The 23,456-nt window shown below is 51.7% G+C and overlaps 8 non-coding genes and 3 pseudogenes across 8 annotated transcripts; all 11 read left to right on the top strand.

Moving 5' to 3' along the window:
• The first annotated feature begins 2,542 nt into the window (after nt 1-2,542).
• LOC123736168 (uncharacterized) lies at nt 2,543-2,719 on the top strand (annotated as a pseudogene).
• Nucleotides 2,720-3,218: 499 nt separating this feature from the next.
• On the top strand, nt 3,219-3,335 carry LOC123736146 (U5 spliceosomal RNA). The gene has a single exon (XR_006765969.1). It is a non-coding gene; the product is annotated as a U5 spliceosomal RNA (small nuclear RNA).
• A 2,501-nt stretch (nt 3,336-5,836) lies between these two features.
• Nucleotides 5,837-6,015, top strand: LOC123736163 (uncharacterized; annotated as a pseudogene).
• A 506-nt stretch (nt 6,016-6,521) lies between these two features.
• On the top strand, nt 6,522-6,638 carry LOC123736145 (U5 spliceosomal RNA). Its single transcript, XR_006765968.1, has one exon. It is a non-coding gene; the product is annotated as a U5 spliceosomal RNA (small nuclear RNA).
• A 349-nt stretch (nt 6,639-6,987) lies between these two features.
• LOC123736174 (U2 spliceosomal RNA) lies at nt 6,988-7,178 on the top strand. Its single transcript, XR_006765977.1, has one exon. It is a non-coding gene; the product is annotated as a U2 spliceosomal RNA (small nuclear RNA).
• Nucleotides 7,179-7,707: 529 nt separating this feature from the next.
• Nucleotides 7,708-7,823, top strand: LOC123736149 (U5 spliceosomal RNA). The gene has a single exon (XR_006765972.1). It is a non-coding gene; the product is annotated as a U5 spliceosomal RNA (small nuclear RNA).
• Nucleotides 7,824-13,524: 5,701 nt separating this feature from the next.
• LOC123736186 (U2 spliceosomal RNA) lies at nt 13,525-13,715 on the top strand. Its single transcript, XR_006765980.1, has one exon. It is a non-coding gene; the product is annotated as a U2 spliceosomal RNA (small nuclear RNA).
• Nucleotides 13,716-14,242: 527 nt separating this feature from the next.
• On the top strand, nt 14,243-14,357 carry LOC123736150 (U5 spliceosomal RNA). The gene has a single exon (XR_006765973.1). It is a non-coding gene; the product is annotated as a U5 spliceosomal RNA (small nuclear RNA).
• A 2,358-nt stretch (nt 14,358-16,715) lies between these two features.
• On the top strand, nt 16,716-16,895 carry LOC123736177 (uncharacterized; annotated as a pseudogene).
• Nucleotides 16,896-17,428: 533 nt separating this feature from the next.
• On the top strand, nt 17,429-17,545 carry LOC123736144 (U5 spliceosomal RNA). Its single transcript, XR_006765967.1, has one exon. It is a non-coding gene; the product is annotated as a U5 spliceosomal RNA (small nuclear RNA).
• Nucleotides 17,546-23,238: 5,693 nt separating this feature from the next.
• Nucleotides 23,239-23,431, top strand: LOC123736187 (U2 spliceosomal RNA). Its single transcript, XR_006765981.1, has one exon. It is a non-coding gene; the product is annotated as a U2 spliceosomal RNA (small nuclear RNA).
• The last annotated feature ends 25 nt before the right edge of the window (nt 23,432-23,456 follow it).

Here is a 23,456-nt window from a genome sequence, read left to right as displayed (position 1 = left end):
CGGCTGACCGACCGGCGTATTTTTTCCACTCAAAGTAGTCGCTCGGGCAATTGAGTTCAAGCCCGACGATGACTGGTGTATTTGCCGGGCATTGAACAAATAGTCGCACTAGGATTAAAGAGCTAGTGACCTAACGACGCATTAGCGACTTTTAAAAAAACACACCCGCCTGTCACCAGGGAAGCGTTGGGTGAGGAGGAGCCAACTTTTGCCAAACCGATGAGGTCTGCCGAGGCCCCGGGACCGGCGGGTGCAGGGGTCAATTTGTGGGTTATCGCTTCGGCCTTTTGGCTCAGATCAAGCTTGGTACCGAGGTGCCCCAAAGCCCGCTGAGCCAAAAGGTCGAAGGAAGGCAGGAGGGAGGAAAGTTTGTTGTTTTGGTATTTGGATTCACGGTTGGTTTATTTTGCCGCTCTTTTTCAGTTTTTCTTTTTGGAAGAAAGCGGAGGCGAGTGCGCCAATTTTCTTTGCGGAGATGGCGCAGGCTTCTACATGGAGGCCAGTCCCTAGGATGGGGCTGGCGAATACGGTGCGGTTTGCCTGGAAGGATAAGGCGACGGAGCCAATTGGCAGAGATGAGTTTGGGAGGACCATTTTGATTGAGATCCTTGGACTGACGGTGGAGGATGTGTTCTGCCTCCAAGACAACCCTTTGGAGGGGGCATACGATGTGGCGCTACACACTGAAGTGAAGCACGATGACGTTCTCAGAAGGGCGAGAGAAGTGCAAGCAGAGAGGCCGGTGTCTCATTACTTGGTGACCAGCTTGGCGAAGAGTAATTTCAGGGTTGTGAATGTGAACATTTACAACCCTTACGTGAAGGACGAGGAGGTGAGGGCCTTTCTGGGGAGATACATGGATAGTGTCTCCTCAGGAAGGCACCTCAAGGATTCTTTGGGTTTTTGGACCGGGAGGAGGGGTTTCCAGGCCCTCCTAAGAGAGGACCCAAAAGGATTGGGTGGATACCTCCATCCTCCGGCGATGTTCTCCCTGGGGGCTGACAGGGGGACGTTGCATTATGCCCGTCAGCCTCCGTACTGCAGGCGTTGTATGGCCTACGGCCACGTCCTCGCCTCGTGCAGCATAAAGAAGTGCAGGTATTGTGGATCTGCAGAGCACGAGGCGAGGGACTGTGACGCGCCGAAGGCATGTCACAGGTGTGGCATGCTGACGCACCTGTGGCGTGAATGCCCGGCGCGTCAAGGGTCACACGCGTCTGCAGCTGGGGGGGGAACGAGAGCCGGGGATGGGGGTAGAAGGAGGGACCAAGAACTGAGTACTGGAACAGAGGGAGCGGACACACGGGTGGAAGAGGAGGAGCAAACGGAAGCGGGAGGAGAAAAAGAAAAAGAAGACAACAGCATAGTGGAAACGGAAGGGCAGGAGGCTGAAGGAGAGCAGGAGGAGGAAGGAGACAGGAGAGTGAAGGGGCCAGAGAAGACGGCTGTGGAGAGGAAGGAGACGGAGAAGGCAACAGAGAGGGAGGAGACTGGGAAGACGGCGGTGGAGAAGAAAGAGACAGAAAGGAAGGAGACAGGGAAGACGGCGGTGGAGAAGAAAGAGACAGAAAGGGAGGAGACAGGGAAGAAGGTGGTGGAGAAGAAAGAGACAGAAAGGAAGGAGACAGGGAAGAAGGTGGTGGAGAAGGAAAAGACAGAAAGGAAGGAGATAGGGAAGAAGGTGGTGGAGAAGAAAGAGACAGAAAAGAAGGAGACAGGGAAGAAGGTGGTGGAGAAGAAAGAGACAGAAAGGAAGGAGACAGGGAAGAAGGTGGTGGAGAAGAAAGAGACAGAAAGGAAGGAGACAGGGAAGAAGGTGGTGGAGAAGGAAAAGACAGAAAGGGAGGAGACAGAGAAGGTAGTTGTGGCGGGACCAGTAGGAGAAGGAGTGAAGGAGTGGGGGGACAGTAAAGAGGTGAAATCACGGGTGGAGGTGGAGAAGGAGGCAAGCTATGAAAACTTTTTGCCTTTTACTCCACCATACAAGAGGTCGAAAAGAGGGGAGCGCTCAAGGAGGATGGGTGGTAAAAGAGGGAGGGGGGCAGATCAGGGTGGAGGGGAGGGGGAGGTTGCAGGGCCCTCTTGGGTTCCCTCTTCCTTCACCTTTACACCCCTGTCTGAGCTTGACCTTACAGGCATGGCCCAGGATTGGGCGATGGAGGGAGGCTTAAGCTCCCTGTTTGGGCTCGTGGGGTCCCCGGGCCGGAGTCAGGAGGAGGGCAGGGTGGTAGACCTAAGTGTGGGGTACGGGACGCAGGGTGAGCGTGTGTCGGGCGCTGTTACCGCATCCAGGGGAGAGGGGATGGCGGCCGACGGGGGAGCGTCAGGAGTGGAGAAGGCGTCCCCGTCGGTCGGGATGGGGTGAGTTTTTCTTTGATTTTTGGTGTAGGTTTTGGTTTGTAGATGGGAAGGGGAGGGAAAATGCTCCCATGACTTTTGGTTTTTGGGTTTGGTTATTATTGAATAGTTTTGAAATGTTTAATGGAATTTGTGTTTGAATTGATTGATTGTATAAGATTTTGTTGGGTTTTGAACGTAATAAATATATTTTATAAAAAAAAAAAAAATCTGTTCTTATCAGTTTAATATCTGATACGTCCCCCATCGGGGACTACATATTAAATGGATTTTTCGAACAGGGAGTCGGAAATGGGGCTTGCTCCGTCCGCTCCACGCATCGACCCGGTATTGCAGTACCTCCGGGAACGGTGCAACACTTTTCTCCCATTGTCAAGGAAAAGAAATACACCAAGCTATGTAAAACAGCTAGCAGAAGAAGAGAAGGAATGAAAAAAGAAGAATCATCCAAACTGAAACAAGTGCGAAGCCCCCCTTCATGGGGGTCCCCGTTTTCCCGCCATTTTACTTAAAAAAAAAAAAAAAAAAAAAAAACATTGGCCAGGAGAGTGTGTGTGTGTGTGTGTGTGTGTGTGTGTGTGTGTGTGTGTGTTTTTGAGCCCCCCCAAAAAAATACAATCACTTCACCAGGATTGTGTGTGTGTGTGTTTTTTGAGCCCCCCAAAAATACAATCACTTCACCAGGATTGTCTATCTATCTATCTGTCTGTCTGTCTGTCTGTCTGTCTGTCTGTCTGTCTGTCTGTGACTTTTTACCCACAGCCCTCGAAAACTTGGAAGAGTGGGTTCGGGGACCACCCGCGGGGACCCGGCCTAGAGTGCACCGTGTGTGTCTCGGGCCCCGACCTCTGACTTCCATACGACTCTGGTTTCTCTTCATTACGCACAAGCCTTTCGCCTTTTACTAAAGACTTCCGTGGAGAGGAACACTTACGAGTTCAACGTATTTTTGGAAGGGCTTTGCTTCTGGCAGAGCCCGGTATCTTGTTTCAAGAGAAATTGACAGAGATGACGCCGAGACTTTTTGCTCAGGCGTTTGACTTGAAGCCGGCTGACCGACCGGCGTATTTTTTTCCACTCAAAGTAGTCGTCGGGCAATTGAGTTCAAGCCCGACGATGACTGGTGTATTTGCCGGGCATTGAACAAATAGTCGCACTAGGATTAAAGAGCTAGTGACCTAACGACGCATTAGCGACTTTTAAAAAAAAACACACCCGCCTGTCACCAGGGAAGCGTTGGGTGAGGAGGAGCCAACTTTTGCCAAACCGATGAGGTCTGCCGAGGCCCCGGGCACCGGCGGGTGCAGGGGTCAATTTGTGGGTTATCGCTTCTCGGCCTTTTGGCTCAGATCAAGCTTGGTACCGAGGTGCCCCAAAGCCCGCTGAGCCAAAAGGTCGAAGGAAGCCCGGAGGGAGGAAAGTTTTTGTTTTTGAGTCACTTTTTGAAGAGAGCCTTATTTTCTGTAAGGAATGGAGGGAAATGAGCGGAGCAGGTCGGTTCGGGGATCGGATTGGCCAACACGTTGAGATTCGTGTGGAAGGACAAAGCGGTGGAGCAATTTGGGAGGGAGACATTCGGGGAGAACTATCTTGATGGGTGCGCTCAAGATTGGAGTAGAGGATGTCTTCTGCCTCCAGGGGAATCCAATAGAGGGAGGTTTTTTGATGTGACATTGTACACAGAAAAACAACATGAGGACACGATGCAGAAGGCAAGGGAATTGGAGGAAGTGAAGCCTATGTGCTTCTATGCAGTGACGAACCTGGCGAAGACAAATTTTAGAGTGGTGACGGTTACGATGTATAACCCATACGTGAAAGAAGAAGAGGTGAGGACCTTCCTGGGGAGGTATATGGATAACATCTCCTCAGGAAGGCTCCTCAAGGATTCACTCGGGTTTTGGACTGGGAGGAGAGCATATCAAGCTCTTCTCAGGGAAGACCCAAAGGGCCTGGGAGGCTACCTCCATCCTCCGGCTATGTTCTCCCTGGGGGGCTGACCGGGGACATTGTATTATGCCCGTCAGCCTCCGTTTTGCAGGCGTTGTATGGCCTATGGTCATATCCTCGCCTCGTGCAGTACAAAGAAGTGTAGGTACTGTGGATCTGCGGAGCACGAGGCGAGGGACTGTGACGCGCCGAAGGCATGTCACGGGTGTGGCATGCTAACGCACCTGTGGCGTGAATGCCCGGCGCGTCAGAGGTCATACGCGTCTGCAGCTGGGGGGGGAGCGAGAGCCGGGGATGGGGGAAGAAGAGGAGACCCAGAACCGAGAACAGGCACGGAGGGAGCGGACACACAGCGAGGAGAGGAGGAAAAAACAGAAGCAGGAGAAGGAAAAGACAAAGAAGAAATGGGCATAGTGGTACCAGAAGAGAAGGAGGCCAAAGGAGAGGAGGAGAAAGGAGTCAGTAGTGTGGAGGGACAAGAGAGGACAGTGGTGGAGAGGAAGGAGACAGAGAAGGCATCGGAGGGGAAGGAGACAAAGAAGACATCGAAGAGGAGAGAGACAGAGAAGGCATCAGAGAGGAAGATGGAGAAGGCATCAGAGAAGAAGACAGAGAAGACATTGGAGAAGATGGAGACTGAGAAGGCATCGGAGAGGGAGGAGACAGAGAAGGCATCGGAGGGAAAGGAGACAAAGAAGACATCGAAGAGGAGAGAGACAGAGAAGGCATCAGAGAGGAAGATGGAGAAGGCATCAGAGAAGAAGACAGAGAAGACATTGGAGAAGATGGAGACTGAGAAGGCATCGGAGAGGAAGGAGACAGAGAAGGCATCGGCGGCGGGACCAGAAGGAGAGGGGGTGAAGGGAGTGGGGGACTGTGAAGGGGTGGAAACACAGGTGGAGGTGGAGAAAGAGGCGACTTATGAAAACGTTTTGCCTTTTACTCCACCAACCAAAAAGTCGAAAAAGGGGGAGCGCTCGAGGAGGTCGGGTGGTAAAAGAGGGGGGAGGGCAGATCGGGGGGGGGGGGAGGGGGAGGGGGAGGTTGCTGGGCCCTCATGGGCTCCCTCTGCCTTCTCCTTTACACCCCTGTCTGAGCTGGACCTCACAAGCATGGCCCAGGATTGGGTGATGGAGGGAGGCTTAAGCTCCCTGTTTGGGGGCGGGAGGTCCCCGGGCTGTAGTCAGGAGGAGGGCAGGGTGGTGGATTTGAGTGGGGGCACAAGACACAGAGTGTGGGTGTGCCGGGGGGTTGTTTTGTTTCCAGGGGAGAGGGATGGAGGCCGACGGTGGAACGTCAGGAGTGGAGGAGGCGTCCCCGTCGGTCGGGAGTATAGGGTGAGTGTTTAATTTTGGTTATTTGATATGTGTATGGGTTTTGGTTTGTAGGTGGGAAGGGGAGGGTAGATGCTCTCATGACGTTTTGGTTTTTGGGTTTGGTTATTATTGAATAGTTTTGAAATGTTTAATGGAATTTGTGTTTGAATTGATTGATTGTATAAGATTTTGTTGGGTTTTGAACGTAATAAATATATTTTATAAAAAAAAAAAAAAATCTGTTCTTATCAGTTTAATATCTGATACGTCCCCATCGGGGGACTACATATTAAATGGATTTTTCGAACAGGGAGTCGGAAATGGGGCTTGCTCCGTCCGGCTCCACGCATCGACCCGGTATTGCAGTACCTCCGGGAACGGTGCAACACTTTTCTCCCATTGTCAAGGAAAAAGAAATACACCAAGCTATGTAAAACAGCTAGCAGAAGAAGAGAAGGAATGAAAAAGAAGAATCATCCAAACTGAAACAAGTGCGAAGCCCCCTTCATGGGGGTCCCCGTTTTCCCGCCATTTTACTTAAAAAAAAATAAAAAAATAAAATAAAAACATTGGCCAGGAGAGTGTGTGTGTGTGTGTGTGTGTGTGTGTGTGTGTGTGTGTGTGTGTGTGTGTGTTTTGAGCCCCCAAAAATACAATCACTTCACCAGGATTGTGTGTGTGTGTGTGTGTTTTTGAGCCCCCCAAAAATACAATCACTTCACCAGGATTGTCTGTCTGTCTGTCTGTCTGTCTGTCTGTCTGTCTGTCTGTCTGTCTGTCTGTGACTTTTTACCCACAGCCCTCGAAAACTTGGAAGAGTGGGTTCGGGGACCACCCGCGGGGACCCGGCCTAGAGTGCACCGTGTGTGTCTCGGGCCCCGACCTCTGACTTCCATACGACTCTGGTTTCTCTTCATTACGCACAAGCCTTTCGCCTTTTACTAAAGACTTCCGTGGAGAGGAACACTTACGAGTTCAACGTATTTTTGGAAGGGCTTTGCTTCTGGCAGAGCCCGGTATCTTGTTTCAAGAGAAATTGACAGAGATGACGCCGAGACTTTTTGCTCAGGCGTTTGACTTGAAGCCGGCTGACCGACCGGCGTATTTTTTCCACTCAAAGTAGTCGCTCGGGCAATTGAGTTCAAGCCCGACGATGACTGGTGTATTTGCCGGGCATTGAACAAATAGTCGCACTAGGATTAAAGAGCTAGTGACCTAACGACGCATTAGCGACTTTTAAAAAAAACACACCCGCCTGTCACCAGGGAAGCGTTGGGTGAGGAGGAGCCAACTTTTGCCAAACCGATGAGGTCTGCCGAGGCCCCCCGGACACCGAGCGGGTGCAGGGGTCAATTTGTGGGTTATCGCTTCTCGGCCTTTTGGCTCAGATCAAGTGTAGTATCTGTTCTTATCAGTTTAATATCTGATACGTCCCCCATCGGGGGACTACATATTAAATGGATTTTTCGAACAGGGAGTCGGAAATGGGGCTTGCTCCGTCCGCTCCACGCATCGACCCGGTATTGCAGTACCTCCGGGAACGGTGCAACACTTTTCTCCCATTGTCAAGGAAAAAGAAATACACCAAGCTATGTAAAACAGCTAGCAGAAGAAGAGAAGGAATGGAAAAAGAAGAATCATCCAAACTGAAACAAGTGCGAAGCCCCCTTCATGGGGGGGTCCCCCGTTTCCCGCCATTTTACTTAAAAAAAAAAAAAAAAAAAAAACATTGGCCAGGAGAGTGTGTGTGTGTGTGTGTGTGTGTGTGTGTGTGTGTGTGTGTGTGTGTGTGTGTGTGTGTGTGTTTTTGAGCCCCCCCAAAAAATACAATCACTTCACCAGGATTGTGTGTGTGTGTGTGTTTTGAGCCCCCCAAAAATACAATCACTTCACCAGGATTGTCTATCTATCTGTCTGTCTGTCTGTCTGTCTGTCTGTCTGTCTGTCTGTCTGTCTGTCTGTCTGTCTGTGACTTTTTACCCACAGCCCTCGAAAACTTGGAAGAGTGGGTTCGGGGACCACCCGCGGGACCCGGCCTAGAGTGCACCGTGTGTGTCTCGGGCCCCGACCTCTGACTTCCATACGACTCTGGTTTCTCTTCATTACGCACAAGCCTTTCGCCTTTTACTAAAGACTTCCGTGGAGAGGAACACTTACGAGTTCAACGTATTTTGGAAGGGCTTTGCTTCTGGCAGAGCCCGGTATCTTGTTTCAAGAGAAATTGACAGAGATGACGCCGAGACTTTTTGCTCAGGCGTTTGACTTGAAGCCGGCTGACCGACCGGCGTATTTTTTCCACTCAAAGTAGTCGCTCGGGCAATTGAGTTCAAGCCCGACGATGACTGGTGTATTTGCCGGGCATTGAACAAATAGTCGCAATAGGATTAAAGAGCTAGTGACCTAACGACGCATTAGCGACTTTTAAAAAAAAACACACCCGCCTGTCACCAGGGAAGCGTTGGGTGAGGAGGAGCCAACTTTTGCCAAACCGATGAGGTCTGCCGAGGCCCCGGGACCCGGCGGGTGCAGGGGTCAATTTGTGGGTTATCGCTTCTCGGCCTTTTGGCTCAGATCAAGCTTGGTACCGAGGTGCCCCAAAGCCCGCTGAGTCAGAAGGTCGAAGGCCGGAGGGAGTAAGAAGGAAAGCCAGTTAAGTTATTTTTCAACTTGGTTTTCGTTTTTTTCCGTGAAGAGATGGCGAACAACAGTAGCGCAGGGTCGGTCCCCAGGACTGGACTTAAGAACACAATCCGTTTTCGCTTGGAAGAAGGAAGAAGATACACGCTTGCCAAGAGATTCCTTTGGAAGAACCGTTTTGATGGGGGCCCTGAAAGTCAAAGTCCCAGAGGTTATGTGTCTGCAGGGAAATGCTATGGAGGAAGCATATGACGTGACCTTTCATACAGAAGGTATGTGCGACATTATAATGGACAGAGCCAAAGCGGCTGCTGGAGAGAAGCCATTGTCCTTTTTCAATGTAACATGTCTGTCTAAGACCAATTTCAGAACTATTAATGTACATATGTACAATCCTCATGTAACGGATATCGCCATAGGGGCATTTCTGGGCCGTTTTTTGTGACGTCACATCAGGGGCAAGATATGTGAAGGACTCTTTGGGATTCTGGAATGGCCGCCGTCAGTTCCAGGTGCTCCTTAGGCCGGATAAGGAAGGGTTTGATGGCTTCCACATCCCCCGGCGGTCTTTTCTCTGGGTTCGGACAGGGGATGCTCTTTTACACCCGTCAACCCCCCTTTCTGTAAGAAATGTAGGGAGTATGGGCACGTTACAGCTGCCTGCAGTACAGGGAGATGCAGGTTTTGCAAATCGGGGGAGCATGAGGCAAAGGACTGTAGGGAGCCGAAGGAATGCCACGGGTGTGGTAGTAGGCTGCACCTGTTCCGGGACTGTCCGTCCGTCGGCAGTCATATGCCGAGGCGACGGCAGGCAGAAAGGAAGGAGGAGACTCTGTGGGGGAACATCTGCAAAGAAGGGACCCTGGGTCTAGCAAGAAAGACCCAGAGAAGAAGGAGCAGGAGAGACCATCCTCACCAACGCCCACTCCACGTGCAAGGGCCGGGAAAGAGGTGACATCAGGGCCGTCAGTGAAAGGAGGTGAGGGGTCCGCTATCCAGAAGCCGGAGGTGGAGGAGGCGGGTGGAGGAATGGAGAGCATGGGATCATTACTTGATGGGGTGGAGGGGCTTGGGGCCCTGGTAGAAATGGTGGAAAATCTTCCGGTGTTGGGGTCAAGGGCAGGGAGTGGGCCTCAGACTCTGGTGTGCCGCTCGAACTCGGGCAGGATGGGAAGGAATCGTCAGTAGGGAGGGGTGATCCCGGAACTGGAGCAGGAACCCTACGTCGGCAAGAAGAAGAGGACGAAGCGGAAGGGTGATGTGCAGAAAGAGGTGGGAGGCATAGGGGAAGGGGCAGGCAAGCGTGCGATGGGGGTTAAAGACAGTGCCGCTGATGTGGCCCCCCTGTCCTCACAGGACTCATCCCTCCCTTTACCCCTAGAGGAAATGGACATGACGACCTCTACTCTATCTCTGCATCCTGGGGATGGAGGGTCGCAAGGCTGTTCAGAGAAGCCGGAAACCTCCATCCCCAACCCTTTCCCGGCTTCATGGGCAGATGACTTGGGGGTCTTAGAGGAAGGGGGAGACAGAGTGTCCCAAGTTGTGCGCAAGCAGGTGGGCTCATCTGAGGAGGATCTGTATCCTTCGGATGAGGGGAGCATTTTTACTTCCCTGTCGGAGGAGATGGAGCGGGGGAGCATCGGGTGAGCCTCTTGTTTTGTTTTTTGTTATTAGTAGGTTGTTGTTAATGTTTTCATTATGGATAAAATTACTTTTGTTAGTTTAAATGTAAGGGGTTTGAGGGATAGGATAAAAAGAAGGGCGGTGTTTAGTTATTTAGAGGGTGTGGGGTTTGATTTTTGTTTTTACAGGAGGTTCACCTAAGGGATGGGGGGGATGTTGTGAGGTTTAAGAGGGAGTGGGATAAAGGGGAATCAGTTTGGGGTATAGGGGGGTTCACTCTTCGGGGGTAGGGATCTTGTTTGGGAATAGGGAGGTAAAAGTTGAGGATACTTTTGTTGTTATGCAGGGGAGGGTTTTGGGGGTGGATGTCACATTAAGAGATTGTAGGTATAGATTAGTTGGGGTGTACGGACCACAGGTGGCGGCAGACAGGAGGGAGATGGTGGACTGTCTGACGCCCCTGTGTGTCACAAATAGGCAGTTGGTGATAGGGGGGACTTTAATATAGATTTAGGGGTAGGGGGACAGCAGTGCAGGCGCCATCACCGGGCTAATGGCTTGCCATGGTCTGGTTGATGGTGGCCTGCACACTACTCCGAAAATGGCCGGTCCCACTTGGCGCAACTCCAGGGGGGGTTGCGCGGAGGCTTGACTATATTTTTCTATCCAGGTCCTTGGGTCAGTTGTCTGGTCGGCTGTTGCCTGTGTTCTTTTCAGATCACGACGGGGTGCTCCTGCAGGTGAGTTCTCCAGTCTGCCTCTTCGGTAGGGGGTATTGGAAGTTAGATCGGGAGGTGCTGGATGAGCAAGCCTTTGTTAATGCCTTTATTGGTGTGTTTCGAGGGTTTGAGGGCCTCCGGTCCATGTGCGAGGGGGTGTTGGAGTGGTGGGACTTAGTCAAGGTAAGGATTAGGATCTTTATTATAGGATATTGTAAGAGGAGAAAAAGGGAGGAAAGGAGGGAGGTGGATCATATCCATAGGTTGCTCGAACTCGAGTACGAGGCAGGCAACCTCGGCGGGTCGGTCGACTGGGAGAGATCCACTGCCCTGAAGGGGCGCAACTCAGGGAGCTGCAGGAGCGGAAGGCTCGAGCTTTCCTGGAGCGTGCGCATAAGCGGCTTTTTAGAACATAACGAGACTTGTTCCACAATGTTCTTTAAGTCGAGTTAGGGATAGACAGAGTAGAAAGGTAATGTACGGGGTTAGGAAAGAAGATGGTAGTGTAGCTAGAGAGCCGGAGGAGATGGTCAGAGTAACAACTGATCATTTCCGAAGTTTCTTTAAGGAGAGGGAAGTAGATGTAGAGCAGGGAAATGTGTTTTTAGAACACTTGTCCCGGCGATTGCCGGAGGACATTAGAGAAGCGATGGAGGCTCAGATCTCCCTAGAAGAGGTTGAGAGCGCCCTTAGGAGGATGGGAAAAGGGAAGGTACCTGGGATGGATGGGCTGCCGGCCGAGTTTTACCTCAAGTTTTGGGGGGATACTGGACCGGTGGTCCTCGAAGTCTTGAAGGCCATTCTCGAGACGGGGTTCCCGGGGGATCAATGACCGTCGGTGTGCTGTCACTTCTTCACAAGAAGGGGGACGCCACAGACCTTGGCAACTGGCGGCCATTGACCATGCTGTGTGTAGACTACAAGATACTTGCAAAGGTCCTAGCGGATCGGTTGCGCACAGCCCTTCCCCTACGTCGTTCATGAGGATCAGACGTGCGGGGTAGAGGGCCGCTCTATCAGGTGGAACCTGCAGTTGATTAGGGACTCCATCGCTTGGGTAGAAGATAGAGGTCTGCCTTTAATGGTAGCAGCGCTTGATCAGGCGAAAGCCTTTGATCGCGTGAATAGATCTTTTCTTTTCAGAGTATTAGGTAGATTAGGATTTGGGGAAAAGTTCATAGGATGGATCCGTACTTTATATGTCGGAGCGGGTGCCGGGTTAGCGTAAACGGTCACATGGGTGACGTTTTTGACCTCTCGTCAGGGGTCAGGCAGGGGTGCCCGCTCTCGGCTCTCCTCTTCGTACTGTACATGGAGCCTCTGGGGGCTGCCATTAGGGCAGACACAGGGGTGGAAGGCTTGTTAATCCCTGGAAGTGGCGGTCTGCGCGTTAAGGTGACGCAGTACGCCGACGACACTTCCTTGCTGCTTTGCAAGGACTCGTGCTTGACAAGGTCCCTTGCCATTATTGGGGACTTCACCCGAGCGTCGGGAGCGGTTCTTAACCACGCAAAGTCTTCCGTTAAGTTTTTCGGAAGATGGCGTGGTAGGACGGATGTGCCCGGGGGGTTATCTCTCTGTAACGGGGCCCTGAAGATTCTCGGGGTTCATTTTGAGACCTCCGGCTCAGCGACGCTGAACTGGAACATGGGCATCGCAGTGGTACAGAGGAAGCTAGCGATGTGGAGGGCTAGGTCGTTGTCTTTGTAGGCAAGGTCCTGGTCCTCAAGGTGGATGTATTGCCGTCTCTTTTATATTTGGCGTACATCTACCCATTGCCGGCTTGTCTGAGGAGGCCTCTAGTGAGGCTAGTGTTTCAGTTCATGTGGGGTGGCAGGTACGAGTGGGTCGCCAGGGCACGCATGCTTTGCCCCATCGGGGAGGGAGGTAGGGGGTACCACACTTCCCCCTCAAGCTGGACTCAATTTTTGTTTCTTTTTGTTGACAGAGCTTGCTCATCCGGTAGTACACCCGTCCGGTTACCTCCTGCGGGTGTTCTTCTCATACCAGGCGAGAAGCGTAATGGTGTGGTCTAACACGGGTCCCTCGGGCGGAACAGCTGCCGTGGCACTTTGGGCACGCGGCCAAGTGGTTACGTGCGCACCCCGAGGTTGAAGTTGCCCGAGTAGGTTTAGACCACAAGCACCTGTACGAGGAGGTCAGACAGGGAGGGTGTCCGACACCTGTGGTGGGTATCCCGGAAGTGGTCTGGGAGGGAGTGCAGGCGCGGGTCTGGACAACAGGCTCAAGGACCTGAATTGGTTGAGCCTCCATAAGTGTTTGCCGGTGCGTTCCATTATGTACCGGCATAGCTTGGCGCGATCCCCCACCTGCCCAAGACCATCTTGTGGTGGGGAGGAGACAGTGCGCCATGCCTTTTGGGACTGTGCCTTTGCCGGAGTAGTGTGGGCTAGGGCACGGGTGTTGTTAGGTAAGGTAAGAGGGGATTTTATTTTGTCGTGGGCTCGGGTAGAGAGAGGAGTAGGGAGAGCGAGGGGGACGGAAAGGGACAGATTTCTACTATGGCTTCTCATAAGCCTCTTTAAACGGGGGCTGTGGGAAGCCAGACAGAACATGGTAAAGACAGGGGAGAGATTGGGGAGTGGAGGGGATAGTGAGGAGGGTGGAAGAAAATGTGAGGGGGAGGATGAAGAGGGAGGAGAGGAAGTGGGGCAGCATGCAGCCCGGGAGAGGTGGAAGGGGGTTTAGGACTGTGGTAAAGGGAATAGGGAAAAGGAATCAGATAGGTATGGGGAGATAGGGAAATATAGAGATTTAGGAATCTAGTTTATGTGGGTGTTGAGGGGGAGGGAAGATGCTCCCCTGATTTGTAATTTGGGTTTCATTTGTTTTGAAATTTCAAATGCCTTGTGTTGAGTTTAATGGAAGTGATGATTATGATTGTTGATGGTTTGTTTATTATGCTTATGTTTTTGAACAGTAATAAAATCTTTTAATCATCTGTTCTTATCAGTTTAATATCTGATACGTCCCCATCGGGGACTACATATTAAATGGATTTTTCGAACAGGGAGTCGGAAATGGGGCTTGCTCCGTCCGCTCCACGCATCGACCGGTATTGCAGTACCTCCGGAACGGTGCAACACTTTTCTCCCATTGTCAAGGAAAAAGAAATACACCAAGCTATGTAAAACAGCTAGCAGAAGAAGAGAAGGAATGAAAAAAGAAGAATCATCCAAACTGAAACAAGTGCGAAGCCCCCTTCATGGGGGTCCCCCGTTTTCCCGCCATTTTACTTAAAAAAAAAAAAAAAAAAAAATTTAAAACATTGGCCAGGAGAGTGTGTGTGTGTGTGTGTGTGTGTGTGTGTGTGTGTGTGTGTGTGTGTGTGTGTGTTTTTGAGCCCCCCAAAAAATACAATCACTTCACCAGGATTGTGTGTGTGTGTGTTTTTTGAGCCCCCCCCCAAAAATACAATCACTTCACCAGGATTGTCTATCTATCTATCTGTCTGTCTGTCTGTCTGTCTGTCTGTCTGTCTGTCTGTCTGTCTGTCTGTCTGTGACTTTTTACCCACAGCCCTCGAAAACTTGGAAGAGTGGGTTCGGGACCACCCAGGGGACCCGGCCTAGAGTGCACCGTGTGTGTCTCGGGCCCCGACCTCTGACTTCCATACGACTCTGGTTTCTCTTCATTACGCACAAGCCTTTCGCTTTTACTAAAGACTTCCGCGGAGAGGAACACTTACGAGTTCAACGTATTTTTGAAGGGCTTTGCTTCTGGCAGAGCCCGGTATCTTGTTTCAAGAGAAATTGACAGAGATGACGCCGAGACTTTTTGCTCAGGCGTTTGACTTGAAGCCGCGACCGACCGGCGTATTTTTTCCACTCAAAGTAGTCGCTCGGGCAATTGAGTTCAAGCCCGACGATGACTGGGTGTATTTGCCGGGCATTGAACAAATAGTCGCACTAGGATTAAAGAGCTAGTGACCTAACGACGCATTAGCGACTTTTAAAAAAACACACCCGCCTGTCACCAGGGAAGCGTTGGGTGAGGAGGAGCCAACTTTTGCCAAACCGATGAGGTCTGCCGAGGCCCCCGGGCCCGGGGCGGGTGCAGGGGTCAATTTGTGGGTTATCGCTCGGCCTTTTGGCTCAGATCAAGCTTGGTACCGAGGTGCCCCAGAGCTCGCTGAGTCAAAAGGTCGGAGATAGGAGGGCGATAGGTTTTTGTGTGAGACAGGGTTCTTTTTGCCAAGGCGTTTTTTGTGTTTTCCAGAGGCTTCCATTTGAGAGCTGTTTTTTCCTTGTTTGGACGTGTGTTTTTTTCCTTTTGGAAATGGCACGTACCATTTATAACAAGTCGGTACCAGGAATTGGATTGTCCAATACTGTGAGATTCGCATGGAGGGACAAAGAAATGGAGCCATTTGGAAGAGAGAAGTTCGGAAGGACCATATTGATGGGGATATTGGAACTGGAGGTAAAGGATGTTTTATGCTTCCAAGATAATCCAATTGAGGGGGCTTTTGATGTGACTTTTATAGTGAAGGGAAGCATGAAGAAATTTTGATGAAGACAAAAGAAGGGAGTAAGGCATTTCCCATGTGCCATTATGAAGTGACCAACTTGGCGAGAAGTAGTTTTCGATTGGTAACTGTGACCATGTACAATCCCCATGTGACTGACGAAGAGGTGAGGGCCTTTCTGGGGCGATACATGGACAATGTTTCCTCAGCGAGGCGCCTCAGGGACTCCCTGGGATTCTGGAACGGGAGGAGAGGGTTCCAGGCCCTTCTCAGGGAGGACCCAAGGGGATTGGGTGGGTTCCTACATCCCCGGCGATGTTCTCCCTGGGGGCTGACAGGGGACGTTACATTATGCCCGTCAGCCTCCATTTTGCGGGCGCTGTATGGCCTATGGTCATACCCTTGCCTCGTGTAGTACAAGGATTTGCAGGTTCTGTGGGTCGAGCGGTCACGAGGCAAGGGATTGTGACGAGCCAAAGGCTTGCCACGGGTGTGGCTCGGTTACTCACCTGTGGCGGAGTTGCCCGGCTCGTCACGGGTCATACGCGTCTGCAGCTGGAGGGGGAGCAGGTGCGGGGATGTGGGAAGTAGAGGAAGAGGAGCGGACATGGGATCTGGAACAGGAACATCACGAAAAGAGGAGGAAAAGGTGTCGGGAGGAGCGGTGGAAGGAGAGGAGGAGCAGGTGGAAAAGGTGCTGGGAGGAGAGGGAGAGGTTGAAGGAGAGGAGGAGCAGGTGGAGAAGGTGCTGGGAGGAGAGGGAGAGGTTGAAGGAGAAGAGGAGCAGGCAGAGGACGGACACAGGATTGTGAAGAGTCAAGAAAGGACAACAACGGAGAAACAGATGACTGAGAAGGCATTGGAGGTGGAACCAGAAGGAGAGGGGGTAAAAGAGTGGGGGACAGTGATGTATCGTCTGCCCGGGTGGAGGAGATGAGAGGGTTGGTGGAGGGGCTGGCGAGGGGGGGTAGGGTTACATCGGTTTCTCCTCCAAACAGGAGGACGAGGAGGAAGGGGCGCTTTGACAACAGGGGGAGAGGGGTGGTAAAGGGGGGGAGGCTAAACAGGAGCTGGTGGGGGGGATAGGTTTTCTCCTTACCGCGGTCTCCCCGAGAAGGAAGATAAGGGTGGAAAAGCTGGAGGTGGGGGAGGGAGAAGGTTCGGGGCCCTGGGTGGCCCCCTCTTCACCTACTATTGTACCCTTGTCTGAGATAGACCTTCCAGGGATGGCCCAGGGTTGGGCAAGGGAGGGGGGACCAAGTTTCCTGTTTGGGGGTGCGGGGTCCTCGGTCAAGAGCCCAGAGAGAAGCAGGGTGGTGGATTTTGGAGTAAAGCACATGATGCGGGGTGTGCAGGTGCCGGGTGCCGGTCCTGCATCTAAGGGTGAGGGTATGGTGGTTGAAGGGGGGGGAGAAGAAGTCCTCGTCAGTAGGGTGAAATTTTTATTTGGGGTGGTTATGGGTAGTTTGTATCTTAGAAGGGGAGGAAGATGCTCCCCTGATTATGGTTTATAGTTTTGGTTATTGGTTATTAGTTTTGAAATATCCATTTGGATTTTTGTTATAAAATTGATTTTGTTTGGAACATTGAAGGTATTTGTATGGAAATTGATGGTAATAAATATATTTTGTAAAAAAAAAAAAAAATCTGTTCTTATCAGTTTAATATCTCGATACGTCCCCCATCGGGGGACTACATATTAAATGGATTTTTCGAACAGGGAGTCGGAAATGGGGCTTGCTCCGTCCGCTCCACGCATCGACCCGGTATTGCAGTACCTCCGGGAACGGTGCAACACTTTTCTCCCATTGTCAAGGAAAAAGAAATACACCAAGCTATGTAAAACAGCTAGCAGAAGAAGAGAAGGAATGAAAAAGAAGAATCATCCAAACTGAAACAAGTGCGAAGCCCCCTTCATGGGGGTCCCCCGTTTTCCCGCCATTTTACTTAAAAAAAAAAAAAAAAAAATAAAAAAACATTGGCCAGGAGAGTGTGTGTGTGTGTGTGTGTGTGTGTGTGTGTGTGTGTGTGTGTGTGTGTGTTTTTGAGCCCCCCCCAAAAATACAATCACTTCACCAGGATTGTGTGTGTGTGTGTGTTTTTGAGCCCCCCAAAAAATACAATCACTTCACCAGGATTGTCTATCTATCTATCTGTCTGTCTGTCTGTCTGTCTGTCTGTCTGTCTGTCTGTCTGTCTGTCTGTCTGTCTGTCTGTCTGTGACTTTTACCCACAGCCCTCGAAAACTTGGAAGAGTGGGTTCGGGGACCACCCGCGGGACCCGGCCTAGAGTGCACCGTGTGTGTCTCGGGCCCCGACCTCTGACTTCCATACGACTCTGGTTTCTCTTCATTACGCACAAGCCTTTCGCCTTTTACTAAAGACTTCCGTGGAGAGGAACACTTACGAGTTCAACGTATTTTTGGAAGGGCTTTGCTTCTGGCAGAGCCCGGTATCTTGTTTCAAGAGAAATTGACAGAGATGACGCCGAGACTTTTTGCTCAGGCGTTTGACTTGAAGCCGGCTGACCGACCGGCGTATTTTTTCCACTCAAAGTAGTCGCTCGGGCAATTGAGTTCAAGCCCGACGATGACTGGTGTATTTGCCGGGCATTGAACAAATAGTCGCAATAGGATTAAAGAGCTAGTGACCTAACGACGCATTAGCGACTTTTAAAAAAAACACACCCGCCTGTCACCAGGGAAGCGTTGGGTGAGGAGGAGCCAACTTTTGCCAAACCGATGAGGTCTGCCGAGGCCCCCGGGCACCGGCGGGTGCAGGGGTCAATTTGTGGGTTATCGCTTCTCGGCCTTTTGGCTCAGATCAAGCTTGGTACCGAGGTGCCCCAAAGCCCGCTGAGTCAGAAGGTCGAAGGCCGGAGGGGAGTAAGAAGGAAAGCCAGTTAAGTTATTTTTCAACTTGGTTTTCGTTTTTTTCCGTGAAGAGATGGCGAACAACAGTAGCGCAGGGTCGGTCCCCAGGACTGGACTTAAGAACACAATCCGTTTCGCTTGGAAGAAGGAAGAAGATACACGCTTGCCAAGAGATTCCTTTGGAAGAACCGTTTTGATGGGGGCCCTGAAAGTCAAAGTCCCAGAGGTTATGTGTCTGCAGGGAAATGCTATGGAGGAAGCATATGACGTGACCTTTCATACAGAAGGTATGTGCGACATTATAATGGACAGAGCCAAAGCGGCTGCTGGAGAGAAGCCATTGTCCTTTTTCAATGTAACATGTCTGTCTAAGACCAATTTCAGAACTATTAATGTACATATGTACAATCCTCATGTAACGGATATCGCCATAGGGGCATTTCTGGGCCGTTTTGTGACGTCACATCAGGGGCAAGATATGTGAAGGACTCTTTGGGATTCTGGAATGGCCGCCGTCAGTTCCAGGTGCTCCTTAGGCCGGATAAGGAAGGGTTTGATGGCTTCCTACATCCCCCGGCGGTCTTTTCTCTGGGTTCGGACAGGGGGATGCTCTTTACACCCGTCAACCCCCTTTCTGTAAGAAATGTAGGGAGTATGGGCACGTTACAGCTGCCTGCAGTACAGGGAGATGCAGGTTTTGCAAATCGGGGGAGCATGAGGCAAAGGACTGTAGGGAGCCGAAGGAATGCCACGGGTGTGGTAGTAGGCTGCACCTGTTCCGGGACTGTCCGTCCCGTCGGCAGTCATATGCCGAGGCGACGGCAGGCAGAAAGGAAGGAGGAGACTCTGTGGGGGAACATCTGCAAAGAAGGGACCCTGGGTCTAGCAAGAAAGACCCAGAGAAGAAGGAGCAGGAGAGACCATCCTCACCAACGCCCACTCCACGTGCAAGGGCCGGGAAAGAGGTGACATCAGGGCCGTCAGTGAAAGGAGGTGAGGGGTCCGCTATCCAGAAGCCGGAGGTGGAGGAGGCGGGTGGAGGAATGGAGAGCATGGGATCATTACTTGATGGGGTGGAGGGGCTTGGGGCCCTGGTAGAAATGGTGGAAAATCTTCCGGTGTTGGGGTCAAGGGCAGGGGAGTGGGCCTCAGACTCTGGTGTGCCGCTCGAACTCGGGCAGGATGGGAAGGAATCGTCAGTAGGGAGGGTGATCCCGGAACTGGAGCAGGAACCCTACGTCGGCAAGAAGAAGAGGACGAAGCGGAAGGGTGATGTGCAGAAAGAGGTGGGAGGCATAGGGGAAGGGGCAGGCAAGCGTGCGATGGGGGGTTAAAGACAGTGCCGCTGATGTGGCCCCCTGTCCTCACAGGACTCATCCCTCCCTTTACCCCTAGAGGAAATGGACATGACGACCTCTACTCTATCTCTGCATCCTGGGGATGGAGGGTCGCAAGGCTGTTCAGAGAAGCCGGAAACCTCCATCCCCAACCCTTTCCCGGCTTCATGGGCAGATGACTTGGGGGTCTTAGAGGAAGGGGGAGACAGAGTGTCCCAAGTTGTGCGCAAGCAGGTGGGCTCATCTGAGGAGGATCTGTATCCTTCGGATGAGGGGAGCATTTTTACTTCCCTGTCGGAGGAGATGGAGCGGGGGAGCATCGGGTGAGCCTCTTGTTTTGTTTTTTGTTATTAGTAGGTTGTTGTTAATGTTTTCATTATGGATAAAATTACTTTTGTTAGTTTAAATGTAAGGGGTTTGAGGGATAGGATAAAAAGAAGGGCGGTGTTTAGTTATTTAGAGGGTGTGGGGTTTGATTTTTGTTTTTACAGGAGGTTCACCTAAGGGATGGGGGGATGTTGTGAGGTTTAAGAGGGAGTGGGATAAAGGGGAATCAGTTTGGGGTATAGGGGGGTTCACTCTTCGGGGGTAGGGATCTTGTTTGGGAATAGGGAGGTAAAAGTTGAGGATACTTTTGTTGTTATGCAGGGGAGGGTTTTGGGGGTGGATGTCACATTAAGAGATTGTAGGTATAGATTAGTTGGGGTGTACGGACCACAGGTGGCGGCAGACAGGAGGGAGATGGTGGACTGTCTGACGCCCCTGTGTGTCACAAATAGGCAGTTGGTGATAGGGGGGGGACTTTAATATAGATTTAGGGGTAGGGGGGGACAGCAGTGCAGGCGCCATCACCGGGCTAATGGCTTGCCATGGTCTGGTTGATGGTGGCCTGCACACTACTCCGAAAATGGCCGGTCCCACTTGGCGCAACTCCAGGGGGTTGCGCGGAGGCTTGACTATATTTTTCTATCCAGGTCCTTGGGTCAGTTGTCTGGTCGGCTGTTGCCTGTGTTCTTTTCAGATCACGACGGGGTGCTCCTGCAGGTGAGTTCTCCAGTCTGCCTCTTCGGTAGGGGGTATTGGAAGTTAGATCGGGAGGTGCTGGATGAGCAAGCCTTTGTTAATGCCTTTATTGGTGTGTTTCGAGGGTTTGAGGGCCTCCGGTCCATGTGCGAGGGGTGTTGGAGTGGTGGGACTTAGTCAAGGTAAGGATTAGGATCTTTATTATAGGATATTGTAAGAGGAGAAAAAGGGAGGAAAGGAGGGAGGTGGATCATATCCATAGGTTGCTCGAACTCGAGTACGAGGCAGGCAACCTCGGCGGGTCGGTCGACTGGGAGAGATCCACTGCCCTGAAGGCGCAACTCAGGGAGCTGCAGGAGCGGAAGGCTCGAGCTTTCCTGGAGCGTGCGCATAGCGGCTTTTAGAACATAACGAGACTTGTTCCACAATGTTCTTTAAGTCGGTTAGGGATAGACAGAGTAGAAAGGTAATGTACGGGGTTAGGAAAGAAGATGGTAGTGTAGCTAGAGAGCCGGAGGAGATGGTCAGAGTAACAACTGATCATTTCCGAAGTTTCTTTAAGGAGAGGGAAGTAGATGTAGAGCAGGGAAATGTGTTTTTAGAACACTTGTCCCGGCGATTGCCGGAGGACATTAGAGAAGCGATGGAGGCTCAGATCTCCCTAGAAGAGGTTGAGAGCGCCCTTAGGAGGATGGGAAAAGGGAAGGTACCTGGGATGGATGGGCTGCCGGCCGAGTTTTACCTCAAGTTTTGGGGGATACTCGGACCGGTGGTCCTCGAAGTCTTGAAGGCCATTCTCGAGACGGGGTTCCCGGGGGATCAATGACCGTCGGTGTGCTGTCACTTCTTCACAAGAAGGGGGACGCCACAGACCTTGGCAACTGGCGGCCATTGACCATGCTGTGTGTAGACTACAAGATACTTGCAAAGGTCCTAGCGGATCGGTTGCGCACAGCCCTTCCCTACGTCGTTCATGAGGATCAGACGTGCGGGGTAGAGGGCCGCTCTATCAGGTGGAACCTGCAGTTGATTAGGGACTCCATCGCTTGGGTAGAAGATAGAGGTCTGCCTTTAATGGTAGCAGCGCTTGATCAGGCGAAAGCCTTTGATCGCGTGAATAGATCTTTTCTTTTCAGAGTATTAGGTAGATTAGGATTTGGGGAAAAGTTCATAGGATGGATCCGTACTTTATATGTCGGAGCGGGGTGCCGGGTTAGCGTAAACGGTCACATGGGTGACGTTTTTGACCTCTCGTCAGGGGTCAGGCAGGGGTGCCCGCTCTCGGCTCTCCTCTTCGTACTGTACATGGAGCCTCTGGGGGCTGCCATTAGGGCAGACACAGGGGTGGAAGGCTTGTTAATCCCTGGAAGTGGCGGTCTGCGCGTTAAGGTGACGCAGTACGCCGACGACACTTCCTTGCTGCTTTGCAAGGACTCGTGCTTGACAAGGTCCCTTGCCATTATTGGGGACTTCACCCGAGCGGCGGGAGCGGTTCTTAACCACGCAAAGTCTTCCGTTAAGTTTTTCGGAAGATGGCGTGGTAGGACGGATGTGCCCGGGGGTTATCTCTCTGTAACGGGGCCCTGAAGATTCTCGGGTTCATTTTGAGACCTCCGGCTCAGCGACGCTGAACTGGAACATGGGCATCGCAGTGGTACAGAGGAAGCTAGCGATGTGGAGGGCTAGGTCGTTGTCTTTGTAGGCAAGGTCCTGGTCCTCAAGGTGGATGTATTGCCGTCTCTTTTATATTTGGCGTACATCTACCCATTGCCGGCTTGTCTGAGGAGGCCTCTAGTGAGGCTAGTGTTTCAGTTCATGTGGGGTGGCAGGTACGAGTGGGTCGCCAGGGCACGCATGCTTTGCCCCATCGGGGAGGGAGGTAGGGGGTACCACACTTCCCCCTCAAGCTGGACTCAATTTTTGTTTCTTTTTGTTGACAGAGCTTGCTCATCCGGTAGTACACCCGTCCGGTTACCTCCTGCGGGTGTTCTTCTCATACCAGGCGAGAAGCGTAATGGTGTGGTCTAACACGGGTCCTCGGGCGGAACAGCTGCCGTGGCACTTTGGGCACGCGGCCAAGTGGTTACGTGCGCACCCCGAGGTTGAAGTTGCCCGAGTAGGTTTAGACCACAAGCACCTGTACGAGGAGGTCAGACAGGGAGGGTGTCCGACACCTGTGGTGGGTATCCCGGAAGTGGTCTGGGAGGGAGTGCAGGCGCGGGGTCTGGACAACAGGCTCAAGGACCTGAATTGGTTGAGCCTCCATAAGTGTTTGCCGGTGCGTTCCATTATGTACCGGCATAGCTTAGCGCGATCCCCCACCTGCCCAAGACCATCTTGTGGTGGGGAGGAGACAGTGCGCCATGCCTTTTGGGACTGTGCCTTTGCCGGAGTAGTGTGGGCTAGGGCACGGGTGTTGTTAGGTAAGGTAAGAGGGGATTTTATTTTGTCGTGGGCTCGGGTAGAGAGAGGAGTAGGGAGAGCGAGGGGGACGGAAAGGGACAGATTTCTACTATGGCTTCTCATAAGCCTCTTTAAACGGGGGCTGTGGGAAGCCAGACAGAACATGGTAAAGACAGGGAGAGATTGGGGAGTGGAGGGGATAGTGAGGAGGGTGGAAGAAAATGTGAGGGGGAGGATGAAGAGGGAGGAGAGGAAGTGGGGGCAGCATGCAGCCCGGGAGAGGTGGAAGGGGGGTTTAGGACTGTGGTAAAGGGAATAGGGAAAAGGAATCAGATAGGTATGGGGAGATAGGGAAATATAGAGATTTAGGAATCTAGTTTATGTGGGTGTTGAGGGGAGGGAAGATGCTCCCCTGATTTGTAATTTGGGTTTCATTTGTTTTGAAATTTCAAATGCCTTGTGTTGAGTTTAATGGAAGTGATGATTATGATTGTTGATGGTTTGTTTATTATGCTTATGTTTTTGAACAGTAATAAAATCTTTTAATCATCTGTTCTTATCAGTTTAATATCTGATACGTCCCCATCGGGGGACTACATATTAAATGGATTTTTCGAACAGGGAGTCGGAAATGGGGCTTGCTCCGTCCGCTCCACGATCGACCCGGTATTGCAGTACCTCCGGGAACGGTGCAACACTTTTCTCCCATTGTCAAGGAAAAAGAA

This window comes from Salmo salar, unplaced genomic scaffold (genome assembly GCF_905237065.1).
Source record: "Salmo salar unplaced genomic scaffold, Ssal_v3.1, whole genome shotgun sequence".
NCBI lineage: Eukaryota > Metazoa > Chordata > Actinopteri > Salmoniformes > Salmonidae > Salmo > Salmo salar.
This window is presented reverse-complemented; position numbering and strand designations above follow the sequence as displayed.